Genomic DNA, 14,164 nt, shown 5'->3' on the forward strand with positions numbered 1-14,164 from the left:
TTAGTCTGTGGCATTCTTTTAAACTGTTGCTTATGGCGGTCTCTGTGAGCTTCTCAGTGACATTCAGCCATCCAGGTATCCCGCCTGCAGTAGACGGAATGTGGCAATTGAACGCTGGCTGCGCGTGTCATAATAGGCTCTGAGCCTTTATATACCTGCGCACAGCAGCAGCCACCTTCAGTCTGCTGCTGGACAGCCAGCAGCAGCAGCAGCAGGAGAGGTAATTAATCAGCAACCCTCCTGCTAAGGGTAGACAGCTGCTCGTTCCACCCCCCCCCCGCCTTAATTCGTTCTCCTCCCTTCCAACGGTGTTGAGGCGGGTGGGAACAGCCGGGGGTTGAGGGTACTGTGCTAAAAGAGGTGGAGTTATGCAGATCTAAAACGCGTGGATTGCAGCAGCAGCAAGCCGAAAAGTGCAGGCATGTGAGGGATCTAGAGGTTGACAGCATGTCTTCTTAACGGGAGTCCAGGTGGCCATCTCCACAAATGGACTTTTCAGAATCCTTGGGTGGCACCGTAGTCGGAAACCAATTCTGGTTATCGCTTCTCGGCCTTTTGGCTAAGATCAAGTGTAGTATCTGTTCTTATCAGTTTAATATCTGATACGTCCCCTATCTGGGGACCATATATTAAATGGATTTTTAGAACAGGGAGATGGAAAAAGAGCTTGCTCTGTCCACTCCACGCATTGACCTGGTATTGCAGTATCTCCAGGACCGGTGCACCCCTTCTTTAATGCAGTTTCTAAAATCAGAAAGAATTGAATTCAATGCTTTTTGTTCATTTTGCTTGTTTGTCGGATTTTGGGATGGACTCTTTGGCTTTGCTTTTCTTCTCCTCATTGGATTTTTCATGTTAAAAGTTGCAGAAGCCAGATGACAAGCTCATTTTGGTTCAACTTCAGCAACTGTGCATTGCATTGCCATGTAATGTAATGTAATGCAATGCTATCTATCTAGCTCTCCCTCTATACTTCCTTTTGGATAAACAGACATATTAGGCAAGCATTTTGGAGCTTTCACCTAAATAACTACAGGTGGTGAGATAAGCTGCACAATATAATTGACCTTTCAGTATATTGTTGCACACACACCATCTATTTAGCAAATGCCCTTGTTATCAACAGCAGCCTTTTAAACTCACCTGAGCTAACAGGTATGTGAGCTGGTTACTCTGCTGCGCTTAAAATTTCTTTTTTGGTTTGCTACAATGCCTTTTCTGAAACGTTGTCTCCCTCTGCTGGAACACTGACTTCTTTCATTTAATGCCTGCAGACTATAAAAGAGAAACCAACCCAAAAAGTTTGGTTGATTAGTCTGTGGCATTCTTTTAAACTGTTGCTTATGGCGGTCTCTGTGAGCTTCTCAGTGACATTCAGCCATCCAGGTATCCCGCCTGCAGTAGACGGAATGTGGCAATGGAACGCTGGCTGCGCGTGTCATAATAGGCTCTGAGCCTTTATATACCTGCGCACAGCAGCAGCCACCTTCAGTCTGCTGCTGGACAGCCAGCAGCAGCAGCAGCAGGAGAGGTAATTAATCAGCAACCCTCCTGCTAAGGGTAGACAGCTGCTCGTTCCACCCCCCCCCGCCTTAATTGGTTCTCCTCCCTTCCAACGGTGTTGAGGCGGGTGGGAACAGCCGGGGGTTGAGGGTACTGTGCTAAAAGAGGTGGAGTTATGCAGATCTAAAACGCGTGGATTGCAGCAGCAGCAAGCCGAAAAGTGCAGGCATGTGAGGGATCTAGAGGTTGACAGCATGTCTTCTTAACGGGAGTCCAGGTGGCCATCTCCACAAATGGACTTTTCAGAATCCTTGGGTGGCACCGTAGTCGGAAACCAATTCTGGTTATCGCTTCTCGGCCTTTTGGCTAAGATCAAGTGTAGTATCTGTTCTTATCAGTTTAATATCTGATACGTCCCCTATCTGGGGACCATATATTAAATGGATTTTTAGAACAGGGAGATGGAAAAAGAGCTTGCTCTGTCCACTCCACGCATTGACCTGGTATTGCAGTATCTCCAGGACCGGTGCACCCCTTCTTTAATGCAGTTTCTAAAATCAGAAAGAATTGAATTCAATGCTTTTTGTTCATTTTGCTTGTTTGTCGGATTTTGGGATGGACTCTTTGGCTTTGCTTTTCTTCTCCTCATTGGATTTTTCATGTTAAAAGTTGCAGAAGCCAGATGACAAGCTCATTTTGGTTCAACTTCAGCAACTGTGCATTGCATTGCCATGTAATGTAATGTAATGCAATGCTATCTATCTAGCTCTCCCTCTATACTTCCTTTTGGATAAACAGACATATTAGGCAAGCATTTTGGAGCTTTCACCTAAATAACTACAGGTGGTGAGATAAGCTGCACAATATAATTGACCTTTCAGTATATTGTTGCACACACACCATCTATTTAGCAAATGCCCTTGTTATCAACAGCAGCCTTTTAAACTCACCTGAGCTAACAGGTATGTGAGCTGGTTACTCTGCTGCGCTTAAAATTTCTTTTTTGGTTTGCTACAATGCCTTTTCTGAAACGTTGTCTCCCTCTGCTGGAACACTGACTTCTTTCATTTAATGCCTGCAGACTATAAAAGAGAAACCAACCGAAAAAGTTTGGTTGATTAGTCTGTGGCATTCTTTTAAACTGTTGCTTATGGCGGTCTCTGTGAGCTTCTCAGTGACATTCAGCCATCCAGGTATCCCGCCTGCAGTAGACGGAATGTGGCAATGGAACGCTGGCTGCGCGTGTCATAATAGGCTCTGAGCCTTTATATACCTGCGCACAGCAGCAGCCACCTTCAGTCTGCTGCTGGACAGCCAGCAGCAGCAGCAGCAGGAGAGGTAATTAATCAGCAACCCTCCTGCTAAGGGTAGACAGCTGCTCGTTCCACCCCCCCCCCCCCGCCTTAATTGGTTCTCCTCCCTTCCAACGGTGTTGAGGCGGGTGGGAACAGCCGGGGGTTGAGGGTACTGTGCTAAAAGAGGTGGAGTTATGCAGATCTAAAACGCGTGGATTGCAGCAGCAGCAAGCCGAAAAGTGCAGGCATGTGAGGGATCTAGAGGTTGACAGCATGTCTTCTTAACGGGAGTCCAGGTGGCCATCTCCACAAATGGACTTTTCAGAATCCTTGGGTGGCACCGTAGTCGGAAACCAATTCTGGTTATCGCTTCTCGGCCTTTTGGCTAAGATCAAGTGTAGTATCTGTTCTTATCAGTTTAATATCTGATACGTCCCCTATCTGGGGACCATATATTAAATGGATTTTTAGAACAGGGAGATGGAAAAAGAGCTTGCTCTGTCCACTCCACGCATTGACCTGGTATTGCAGTATCTCCAGGACCGGTGCACCCCTTCTTTAATGCAGTTTCTAAAATCAGAAAGAATTGAATTCAATGCTTTTTGTTCATTTTGCTTGTTTGTCGGATTTTGGGATGGACTCTTTGGCTTTGCTTTTCTTCTCCTCATTGGATTTTTCATGTTAAAAGTTGCAGAAGCCAGATGACAAGCTCATTTTGGTTCAACTTCAGCAACTGTGCATTGCATTGCCATGTAATGTAATGTAATGCAATGCTATCTATCTAGCTCTCCCTCTATACTTCCTTTTGGATAAACAGACATATTAGGCAAGCATTTTGGAGCTTTCACCTAAATAACTACAGGTGGTGAGATAAGCTGCACAATATAATTGACCTTTCAGTATATTGTTGCACACACACCATCTATTTAGCAAATGCCCTTGTTATCAACAGCAGCCTTTTAAACTCACCTGAGCTAACAGGTATGTGAGCTGGTTACTCTGCTGCGCTTAAAATTTCTTTTTTGGTTTGCTACAATGCCTTTTCTGAAACGTTGTCTCCCTCTGCTGGAACACTGACTTCTTTCATTTAATGCCTGCAGACTATAAAAGAGAAACCAACCCAAAAAGTTTGGTTGATTAGTCTGTGGCATTCTTTTAAACTGTTGCTTATGGCGGTCTCTGTGAGCTTCTCAGTGACATTCAGCCATCCAGGTATCCCGCCTGCAGTAGACGGAATGTGGCAATGGAACGCTGGCTGCGCGTGTCATAATAGGCTCTGAGCCTTTATATACCTGCGCACAGCAGCAGCCACCTTCAGTCTGCTGCTGGACAGCCAGCAGCAGCAGCAGCAGGAGAGGTAATTAATCAGCAACCCTCCTGCTAAGGGTAGACAGCTGCTCGTTCCACCCCCCCCCGCCTTAATTGGTTCTCCTCCCTTCCAACGGTGTTGAGGCGGGTGGGAACAGCCGGGGGTTGAGGGTACTGTGCTAAAAGAGGTGGAGTTATGCAGATCTAAAACGCGTGGATTGCAGCAGCAGCAAGCCGAAAAGTGCAGGCATGTGAGGGATCTAGAGGTTGACAGCATGTCTTCTTAACGGGAGTCCAGGTGGCCATCTCCACAAATGGACTTTTCAGAATCCTTGGGTGGCACCGTAGTCGGAAACCAATTCTGGTTATCGCTTCTCGGCCTTTTGGCTAAGATCAAGTGTAGTATCTGTTCTTATCAGTTTAATATCTGATACGTCCCCTATCTGGGGACCATATATTAAATGGATTTTTAGAACAGGGAGATGGAAAAAGAGCTTGCTCTGTCCACTCCACGCATTGACCTGGTATTGCAGTATCTCCAGGACCGGTGCACCCCTTCTTTAATGCAGTTTCTAAAATCAGAAAGAATTGAATTCAATGCTTTTTGTTCATTTTGCTTGTTTGTCGGATTTTGGGATGGACTCTTTGGCTTTGCTTTTCTTCTCCTCATTGGATTTTTCATGTTAAAAGTTGCAGAAGCCAGATGACAAGCTCATTTTGGTTCAACTTCAGCAACTGTGCATTGCATTGCCATGTAATGTAATGTAATGCAATGCTATCTATCTAGCTCTCCCTCTATACTTCCTTTTGGATAAACAGACATATTAGGCAAGCATTTTGGAGCTTTCACCTAAATAACTACAGGTGGTGAGATAAGCTGCACAATATAATTAACCTTTCAGTATATTGTTGCACACACACCATCTATTTAGCAAATGCCCTTGTTATCAACAGCAGCCTTTTAAACTCACCTGAGCTAACAGGTATGTGAGCTGGTTACTCTGCTGCGCTTAAAATTTCTTTTTTGGTTTGCTACAATGCCTTTTCTGAAACGTTGTCTCCCTCTGCTGGAACACTGACTTCTTTCATTTAATGCCTGCAGACTATAAAAGAGAAACCAACCCAAAAAGTTTGGTTGATTAGTCTGTGGCATTCTTTTAAACTGTTGCTTATGGCGGTGTCTGTGAGCTTCTCAGTGACATTCAGCCATCCAGGTATCCCGCCTGCAGTAGACGGAATGTGGCAATGGAACGCTGGCTGCGCGTGTCATAATAGGCTCTGAGCCTTTATATACCTGCGCACAGCAGCAGCCACCTTCAGTCTGCTGCTGGACAGCCAGCAGCAGCAGCAGCAGGAGAGGTAATTAATCAGCAACCCTCCTGCTAAGGGTAGACAGCTGCTCGTTCCACCCCCCCCCCGCCTTAATTGGTTCTCCTCCCTTCCAACGGCGTTGAGGCGGGTGGGAACAGCCGGGGGTTGAGGGTACTGTGCTAAAAGAGGTGGAGTTATGCAGATCTAAAACGCGTGGATTGCAGCAGCAGCAAGCCGAAAAGTGCAGGCATGTGAGGGATCTAGAGGTTGACAGCATGTCTTCTTAACGGGAGTCCAGGTGGCCATCTCCACAAATGGACTTTTCAGAATCCTTGGGTGGCACCGTAGTCGGAAACCAATTCTGGTTATCGCTTCTTGGCCTTTTGGCTAAGATCAAGTGTAGTATCTGTTCTTATCAGTTTAATATCTGATACGTCCCCTATCTGGGGACCATATATTAAATGGATTTTTAGAACAGGGAGATGGAAAAAGAGCTTGCTCTGTCCACTCCACGCATTGACCTGGTATTGCAGTATCTCCAGGACCGGTGCACCCCTTCTTTAATGCAGTTTCTAAAATCAGAAAGAATTGAATTCAATGCTTTTTGTTCATTTTGCTTGTTTGTCGGATTTTGGGATGGACTCTTTGGCTTTGCTTTTCTTCTCCTCATTGGATTTTTCATGTTAAAAGTTGCAGAAGCCAGATGACAAGCTCATTTTGGTTCAACTTCAGCAACTGTGCATTGCATTGCCATGTAATGTAATGTAATGCAATGCTATCTATCTAGCTCTCCCTCTATACTTCCTTTTGGATAAACAGACATATTAGGCAAGCATTTTGGAGCTTTCACCTAAATAACTACAGGTGGTGAGATAAGCTGCACAATATAATTGACCTTTCAGTATATTGTTGCACACACACCATCTATTTAGCAAATGCCCTTGTTATCAACAGCAGCCTTTTAAACTCACCTGAGCTAACAGGTATGTGAGCTGGTTACTCTGCTGCGCTTAAAATTTCTTTTTTGGTTTGCTACAATGCCTTTTCTGAAACGTTGTCTCCCTCTGCTGGAACACTGACTTCTTTCATTTAATGCCTGCAGACTATAAAAGAGAAAACAACCCAAAAAGTTTGGTTGATTAGTCTGTGGCATTCTTTTAAACTGTTGCTTATGGCGGTCTCTGTGAGCTTCTCAGTGACATTCAGCCATCCAGGTATCCCGCCTGCAGTAGACGGAATGTGGCAATGGAACGCTGGCTGCGCGTGTCATAATAGGCTCTGAGCCTTTATATACCTGCGCACAGCAGCAGCCACCTTCAGTCTGCTGCTGGACAGCCAGCAGCAGCAGCAGCAGGAGAGGTAATTAATCAGCAACCCTCCTGCTAAGGGTAGACAGCTGCTCGTTCCACCCCCCCCCCGCCTTAATTGGTTCTCCTCCCTTCCAACGGTGTTGAGGCGGGTGGGAACAGCCGGGGGTTGAGGGTACTGTGCTAAAAGAGGTGGAGTTATGCAGATCTAAAACGCGTGGATTGCAGCAGCAGCAAGCCGAAAAGTGCAGGCATGTGAGGGATCTAGAGGTTGACAGCATGTCTTCTTAACGGGAGTCCAGGTGGCCATCTCCACAAATGGACTTTTCAGAATCCTTGGGTGGCACCGTAGTCGGAAACCAATTCTGGTTATCGCTTCTCGGCCTTTTGGCTAAGATCAAGTGTAGTATCTGTTCTTATCAGTTTAATATCTGATACGTCCCCTATCTGGGGACCATATATTAAATGGATTTTTAGAACAGGGAGATGGAAAAAGAGCTTGCTCTGTCCACTCCACGCATTGACCTGGTATTGCAGTATCTCCAGGACCGGTGCACCCCTTCTTTAATGCAGTTTCTAAAATCAGAAAGAATTGAATTCAATGCTTTTTGTTCATTTTGCTTGTTTGTCGGATTTTGGGATGGACACTTTGGCTTTGCTTTTCTTCTCCTCATTGGATTTTTCATGTTAAAAGTTGCAGAAGCCAGATGACAAGCTCATTTTGGTTCAACTTCAGCAACTGTGCATTGCATTGCCATGTAATGTAATGTAATGCAATGCTATCTATCTAGCTCTCCCTCTATACTTCCTTTTGGATAAACAGACATATTAGGCAAGCATTTTGGAGCTTTCACCTAAATAACTACAGGTGGTGAGATAAGCTGCACAATATAATTGACCTTTCAGTATATTGTTGCACACACACCATCTATTTAGCAAATGCCCTTGTTATCAACAGCAGCCTTTTAAACTCACCTGAGCTAACAGGTATGTGAGCTGGTTACTCTGCTGCGCTTAAAATTTCTTTTTTGGTTTGCTACAATGCCTTTTCTGAAACGTTGTCTCCCTCTGCTGGAACACTGACTTCTTTCATTTAATGCCTGCAGACTATAAAAGAGAAACCAACCCAAAAAGTTTGGTTGATTAGTCTGTGGCATTCTTTTAAACTGTTGCTTATGGCGGTCTCTGTGAGCTTCTCAGTGACATTCAGCCATCCAGGTATCCCGCCTGCAGTAGACGGAATGTGGCAATGGAACGCTGGCTGCGCGTGTCATAATAGGCTCTGAGCCTTTATATACCTGCGCACAGCAGCAGCCACCTTCAGTCTGCTGCTGGACAGCCAGCAGCAGCAGCAGCAGGAGAGGTAATTAATCAGCAACCCTCCTGCTAAGGGTAGACAGCTGCTCGTTCCACCCCCCCCCCCCCCCGCCTTAATTGGTTCTCCTCCCTTCCAACGGTGTTGAGGCGGGTGGGAACAGCCGGGGGTTGAGGGTACTGTGCTAAAAGAGGTGGAGTTATGCAGATCTAAAACGCGTGGATTGCAGCAGCAGCAAGCCGAAAAGTGCAGGCATGTGAGGGATCTAGAGGTTGACAGCATGTCTTCTTAACGGGAGTCCAGGTGGCCATCTCCACAAATGGACTTTTCAGAATCCTTGGGTGGCACCGTAGTCGGAAACCAATTCTGGTTATCGCTTCTCGGCCTTTTGGCTAAGATCAAGTGTAGTATCTGTTCTTATCAGTTTAATATCTGATACGTCCCCTATCTGGGGACCATATATTAAATGGATTTTTAGAACAGGGAGATGGAAAAAGAGCTTGCTCTGTCCACTCCACGCATTGACCTGGTATTGCAGTATCTCCAGGACCGGTGCACCCCTTCTTTAATGCAGTTTCTAAAATCAGAAAGAATTGAATTCAATGCTTTTTGTTCATTTTGCTTGTTTGTCGGATTTTGGGATGGACTCTTTGGCTTTGCTTTTCTTCTCCTCATTGGATTTTTCATGTTAAAAGTTGCAGAAGCCAGATGACAAGCTCATTTTGGTTCAACTTCAGCAACTGTGCATTGCATTGCCATGTAATGTAATGTAATGCAATGCTATCTATCTAGCTCTCCCTCTATACTTCCTTTTGGATAAACAGACATATTAGGCAAGCATTTTGGAGCTTTCACCTAAATAACTACAGGTGGTGAGATAAGCTGCACAATATAATTGACCTTTCAGTATATTGTTGCACACACACCATCTATTTAGCAAATGCCCTTGTTATCAACAGCAGCCTTTTAAACTCACCTGAGCTAACAGGTATGTGAGCTGGTTACTCTGCTGCGCTTAAAATTTCTTTTTTGGTTTGCTACAATGCCTTTTCTGAAACGTTGTCTCCCTCTGCTGGAACACTGACTTCTTTCATTTAATGCCTGCAGACTATAAAAGAGAAACCAACCCAAAAAGTTTGGTTGATTAGTCTGTGGCATTCTTTTAAACTGTTGCTTATGGCGGTCTCTGTGAGCTTCTCAGTGACATTCAGCCATCCAGGTATCCCGCCTGCAGTAGACGGAATGTGGCAATGGAACGCTGGCTGCGCGTGTCATAATAGGCTCTGAGCCTTTATATACCTGCGCACAGCAGCAGCCACCTTCAGTCTGCTGCTGGACAGCCAGCAGCAGCAGCAGCAGGAGAGGTAATTAATCAGCAACCCTCCTGCTAAGGGTAGACAGCTGCTCGTTCCACCCCCCCCCCCCCCCGCCTTAATTGGTTCTCCTCCCTTCCAACGGTGTTGAGGCGGGTGGGAACAGCCGGGGGTTGAGGGTACTGTGCTAAAAGAGGTGGAGTTATGCAGATCTAAAACGCGTGGATTGCAGCAGCAGCAAGCCGAAAAGTGCAGGCATGTGAGGGATCTAGAGGTTGACAGCATGTCTTCTTAACGGGAGTCCAGGTGGCCATCTCCACAAATGGACTTTTCAGAATCCTTGGGTGGCACCGTAGTCGGAAACCAATTCTGGTTATCGCTTCTCGGCCTTTTGGCTAAGATCAAGTGTAGTATCTTTTGAAAAGGCAGTTTTGTCCTTGGGCTGCCCTAGTAAATTGATGCATATTACACACTGGTTTGGTGCACTTGTTAGTACGCCAGGTGGCTCATAGAGTTATCTGATGGAAAACATGGCCCTCCAGGATCGAAGTCACTAGGCTGGGTAAGTGTGAGGGCTTTGGAGCAATGTGCCCCAGGAGTAGGCGCCCTGGTGGGAGTCAAAGCTTACTGGGACTGGGAACCCCAGAAAGACTTGGCTTCGTAGCACGCCGCACCTTTGCCAATCATACTTTCTGAGCAACCCCCCCTATTCCTGGCCTCCGGGCTAGGAAGGGGAATTTTTATAAACCCGGTCGGAGGTCCGGTCAGCTTTGGGCTGAGAAACCAACACAGACTCCAGCTCCACTAGGGTGGCAGCCTAGATGGAAGCTGGGAGCACGAAAACGGCTCTTCTCCGGCTTCGGCTAGGGAGAGCATCGGAGATCCCTGACCCTCGCTGTGGCCTTCTGGCTCGGAGGGATGGGGATGGTTTATTGGGGACCCTCTCCTCCGGGAAGGGTCCACATGAATCCTCGCCTCGTGCGCTGTTTTGGTGTGACTTCGGTCACATTTTTCAGTGCCTTGGATGCAGCTTCAATCAAAAAAATCTGTTCTTATCAGTTTAATATCTGATACGTCCCCTATCTGGGGACCATATATTAAATGGATTTTTAGAACAGGGAGATGGAAAAAGAGCTTGCTCTGTCCACTCCACGCATTGACCTGGTATTGCAGTATCTCCAGGACCGGTGCACCCCTTCTTTAATGCAGTTTCTAAAATCAGAAAGAATTGAATTCAATGCTTTTTGTTCATTTTGCTTGTTTGTCGGATTTTGGGATGGACTCTTTGGCTTTGCTTTTCTTCTCCTCATTGGATTTTTCATGTTAAAAGTTGCAGAAGCCAGATGACAAGCTCATTTTGGTTCAACTTCAGCAACTGTGCATTGCATTGCCATGTAATGTAATGTAATGCAATGCTATCTATCTAGCTCTCCCTCTATACTTCCTTTTGGATAAACAGACATATTAGGCAAGCATTTTGGAGCTTTCACCTAAATAACTACAGGTGGTGAGATAAGCTGCACAATATAATTGACCTTTCAGTATATTGTTGCACACACACCATCTATTTAGCAAATGCCCTTGTTATCAACAGCAGCCTTTTAAACTCACCTGAGCTAACAGGTATGTGAGCTGGTTACTCTGCTGCGCTTAAAATTTCTTTTTTGGTTTGCTACAATGCCTTTTCTGAAACGTTGTCTCCCTCTGCTGGAACACTGACTTCTTTCATTTAATGCCTGCAGACTATAAAAGAGAAACCAACCCAAAAAGTTTGGTTGATTAGTCTGTGGCATTCTTTTAAACTGTTGCTTATGGCGGTCTCTGTGAGCTTCTCAGTGACATTCAGCCATCCAGGTATCCCGCCTGCAGTAGACGGAATGTGGCAACGGAACGCTGGCTGCGCGTGTCATAATAGGCTCTGAGCCTTTATATACCTGCGCACAGCAGCAGCCACCTTCAGTCTGCTGCTGGACAGCCAGCAGCAGCAGCAGCAGGAGAGGTAATTAATCAGCAACCCTTCTGCTAAGGGTAGACAGCTGCTCCTACCCCCCCCCCCCCTTCCCCGCCTTAATTGGTTCTCCTCCCTTCCAACGGTGTTGAGGCGAGTGGGAACAGCCGGGGGTTGAGGGTACTGTGCTAAAAGAGGTGGAGTTATGCAGATTTAAAACGCGTGGATTGCAGCAGCAGCAAGCCGAAAAGTGCAGGCATGTGAGGGATCTAGAGGTTGACAGCATGTCTTCTTAACGGGAGTCCAGGTGGCCATCTCCACAAATGGACTTTTCAGAATCCTTGGGTGGCACCGTAGTCGGAAACCAATTCTGGTTATCGCTTCTCGGCCTTTTGGCTAAGATCAAGTGTAGTATCTGTTCTTATCAGTTTAATATCTGATACGTCCCCTATCTGGGGACCATATATTAAATGGATTTTTAGAACAGGGAGATGGAAAAAGAGCTTGCTCTGTCCACTCCACGCATTGACCTGGTATTGCAGTATCTCCAGGACCGGTGCACCCCTTCTTTAATGCAGTTTCTAAAATCAGAAAGAATTGAATTCAATGCTTTTTGTTCATTTTGCTTGTTTGTCGGATTTTGGGATGGACTCTTTGGCTTTGCTTTTCTTCTCCTCATTGGATTTTTCATGTTAAAAGTTGCAGAAGCCAGATGACAAGCTCATTTTGGTTCAACTTCAGCAACTGTGCATTGCATTGCCATGTAATGTAATGTAATGCAATGCTATCTATCTAGCTCTCCCTCTATACTTCCTTTTGGATAAACAGACATATTAGGCAAGCATTTTGGAGCTTTCACCTAAATAACTACAGGTGGTGAGATAAGCTGCACAATATAATTGACCTTTCAGTATATTGTTGCACACACACCATCTATTTAGCAAATGCCCTTGTTATCAACAGCAGCCTTTTAAACTCACCTGAGCTAACAGGTATGTGAGCTGGTTACTCTGCTGCGCTTAAAATTTCTTTTTTGGTTTGCTACAATGCCTTTTCTGAAACGTTGTCTCCCTCTGCTGGAACACTGACTTCTTTCATTTAATGCCTGCAGACTATAAAAGAGAAACCAACCCAAAAAGTTTGGTTGATTAGTCTGTGGCATTCTTTTAAACTGTTGCTTATGGCGGTCTCTGTGAGCTTCTCAGTGACATTCAGCCATCCAGGTATCCCGCCTGCAGTAGACGGAATGTGGCAATGGAACGCTGGCTGCGCGTGTCATAATAGGCTCTGAGCCTTTATATACCTGCGCACAGCAGCAGCCACCTTCAGTCTGCTGCTGGACAGCCAGCAGCAGCAGCAGCAGGAGAGGTAATTAATCAGCAACCCTCCTGCTAAGGGTAGACAGCTGCTCGTTCCACCCCCCCCCCGCCTTAATTGGTTCTCCTCCCTTCCAACGGTGTTGAGGCGGGTGGGAACAGCCGGGGGTTGAGGGTACTGTGCTAAAAGAGGTGGAGTTATGCAGATCTAAAACGCGTGGATTGCAGCAGCAGCAAGCCGAAAAGTGCAGGCATGTGAGGGATCTAGAGGTTGACAGCATGTCTTCTTAACGGGAGTCCAGGTGGCCATCTCCACAAATGGACTTTTCAGAATCCTTGGGTGGCACCGTAGTCGGAAACCAATTCTGGTTATCGCTTCTCGGCCTTTTGGCTAAGATCAAGTGTAGTATCTGTTCTTATCAGTTTAATATCTGATACGTCCCCTATCTGGGGACCATATATTAAATGGATTTTTAGAACAGGGAGATGGAAAAAGAGCTTGCTCTGTCCACTCCACGCATTGACCGGGTATTGCAGTATCTCCAGGACCGGTGCACCCCTTCTTTAATGCAGTTTCTAAAATCAGAAAGAATTGAATTCAATGCTTTTTGTTCATTTTGCTTGTTTGTCGGATTTTGGGATGGACTCTTTGGCTTTGCTTTTCTTCTCCTCATTGGATTTTTCATGTTAAAAGTTGCAGAAGCCAGATGACAAGCTCATTTTGGTTCAACTTCAGCAACTGTGCATTGCATTGCCATGTAATGTAATGTAATGCAATGCTATCTATCTAGCTCTCCCTCTATACTTCCTTTTGGATAAACAGACATATTAGGCAAGCATTTTGGAGCTTTCACCTAAATAACTACAGGTGGTGAGATAAGCTGCACAATATAATTGACCTTTCAGTATATTGTTGCACACACACCATCTATTTAGCAAATGCCCTTGTTATCAACAGCAGCCTTTTAAACTCACCTGAGCTAACAGGTATGTGAGCTGGTTACTCTGCTGCGCTTAAAATTTCTTTTTTGGTTTGCTACAATGCCTTTTCTGAAACGTTGTCTCCCTCTGCTGGAACACTGACTTCTTTCATTTAATGCCTGCAGACTATAAAAGAGAAACCAACCCAAAAAGTTTGGTTGATTAGTCTGTGGCATTCTTTTAAACTGTTGCTTATGGCAGTCTCTGTGAGCTTCTCAGTGACATTCAGCCATCCAGGTATCCCGCCTGCAGTAGACGGAATGTGGCAATGGAACGCTGGCTGCGCGTGTCATAATAGGCTCTGAGCCTTTATATACCTGCGCACAGCAGCAGCCACCTTCAGTCTGCTGCTGGACAGCCAGCAGCAGCAGCAGCAGCAGGAGAGGTAATTAATCAGCAACCCTCCTGCTAAGGGTAGACAGCTGCTCGTTCCACCCCCCCCCCCCCGCCTTAATTGGTTCTCCTCCCTTCCAACGGCGTTGAGGCGGGTGGGAACAGCCGGGGGTTGAGGGTACTGTGCTAAAAGAGGTGGAGTTATGCAGATCTAAAACGCGTGGATTGCAGCAG

At 45.9% G+C, this 14,164-nt stretch overlaps 10 non-coding genes and 1 pseudogene across 10 annotated transcripts; all 11 read left to right on the forward strand.

The window, feature by feature from the left end:
- Positions 1 to 539: 539 nt before the first annotated feature.
- LOC141216027 (U2 spliceosomal RNA) lies at positions 540 to 730 on the forward strand. Its single transcript, XR_012285074.1, has one exon. It is a non-coding gene; the product is annotated as a U2 spliceosomal RNA (small nuclear RNA).
- A 1,119-nt stretch (positions 731 to 1,849) lies between these two features.
- On the forward strand, positions 1,850 to 2,040 carry LOC141216028 (U2 spliceosomal RNA). Its single transcript, XR_012285075.1, has one exon. It is a non-coding gene; the product is annotated as a U2 spliceosomal RNA (small nuclear RNA).
- A 1,123-nt stretch (positions 2,041 to 3,163) lies between these two features.
- LOC141216029 (U2 spliceosomal RNA) lies at positions 3,164 to 3,354 on the forward strand. The gene has a single exon (XR_012285076.1). It is a non-coding gene; the product is annotated as a U2 spliceosomal RNA (small nuclear RNA).
- Positions 3,355 to 4,473: 1,119 nt separating this feature from the next.
- Positions 4,474 to 4,664, forward strand: LOC141216030 (U2 spliceosomal RNA). Its single transcript, XR_012285077.1, has one exon. It is a non-coding gene; the product is annotated as a U2 spliceosomal RNA (small nuclear RNA).
- Positions 4,665 to 5,784: 1,120 nt separating this feature from the next.
- Positions 5,785 to 5,975, forward strand: LOC141216279 (U2 spliceosomal RNA). Its single transcript, XR_012285319.1, has one exon. It is a non-coding gene; the product is annotated as a U2 spliceosomal RNA (small nuclear RNA).
- A 1,120-nt stretch (positions 5,976 to 7,095) lies between these two features.
- Positions 7,096 to 7,286, forward strand: LOC141216031 (U2 spliceosomal RNA). Its single transcript, XR_012285078.1, has one exon. It is a non-coding gene; the product is annotated as a U2 spliceosomal RNA (small nuclear RNA).
- Positions 7,287 to 8,411: 1,125 nt separating this feature from the next.
- On the forward strand, positions 8,412 to 8,602 carry LOC141216032 (U2 spliceosomal RNA). Its single transcript, XR_012285079.1, has one exon. It is a non-coding gene; the product is annotated as a U2 spliceosomal RNA (small nuclear RNA).
- Positions 8,603 to 9,727: 1,125 nt separating this feature from the next.
- Positions 9,728 to 9,843, forward strand: LOC141216919 (U2 spliceosomal RNA; annotated as a pseudogene).
- A 524-nt stretch (positions 9,844 to 10,367) lies between these two features.
- LOC141216723 (U2 spliceosomal RNA) lies at positions 10,368 to 10,550 on the forward strand. The gene has a single exon (XR_012285745.1). It is a non-coding gene; the product is annotated as a U2 spliceosomal RNA (small nuclear RNA).
- Positions 10,551 to 11,676: 1,126 nt separating this feature from the next.
- On the forward strand, positions 11,677 to 11,867 carry LOC141216035 (U2 spliceosomal RNA). The gene has a single exon (XR_012285080.1). It is a non-coding gene; the product is annotated as a U2 spliceosomal RNA (small nuclear RNA).
- Positions 11,868 to 12,987: 1,120 nt separating this feature from the next.
- On the forward strand, positions 12,988 to 13,178 carry LOC141216503 (U2 spliceosomal RNA). Its single transcript, XR_012285533.1, has one exon. It is a non-coding gene; the product is annotated as a U2 spliceosomal RNA (small nuclear RNA).
- The last annotated feature ends 986 nt before the right edge of the window (positions 13,179 to 14,164 follow it).

This window comes from Phyllobates terribilis, unplaced genomic scaffold (assembly GCF_046119375.1).
Source record: "Phyllobates terribilis strain yellow unplaced genomic scaffold, ASM4611937v1 Scaffold_236__1_contigs__length_3049075, whole genome shotgun sequence".
NCBI classification, from domain to species: Eukaryota; Metazoa; Chordata; class Amphibia; order Anura; family Dendrobatidae; genus Phyllobates; species Phyllobates terribilis.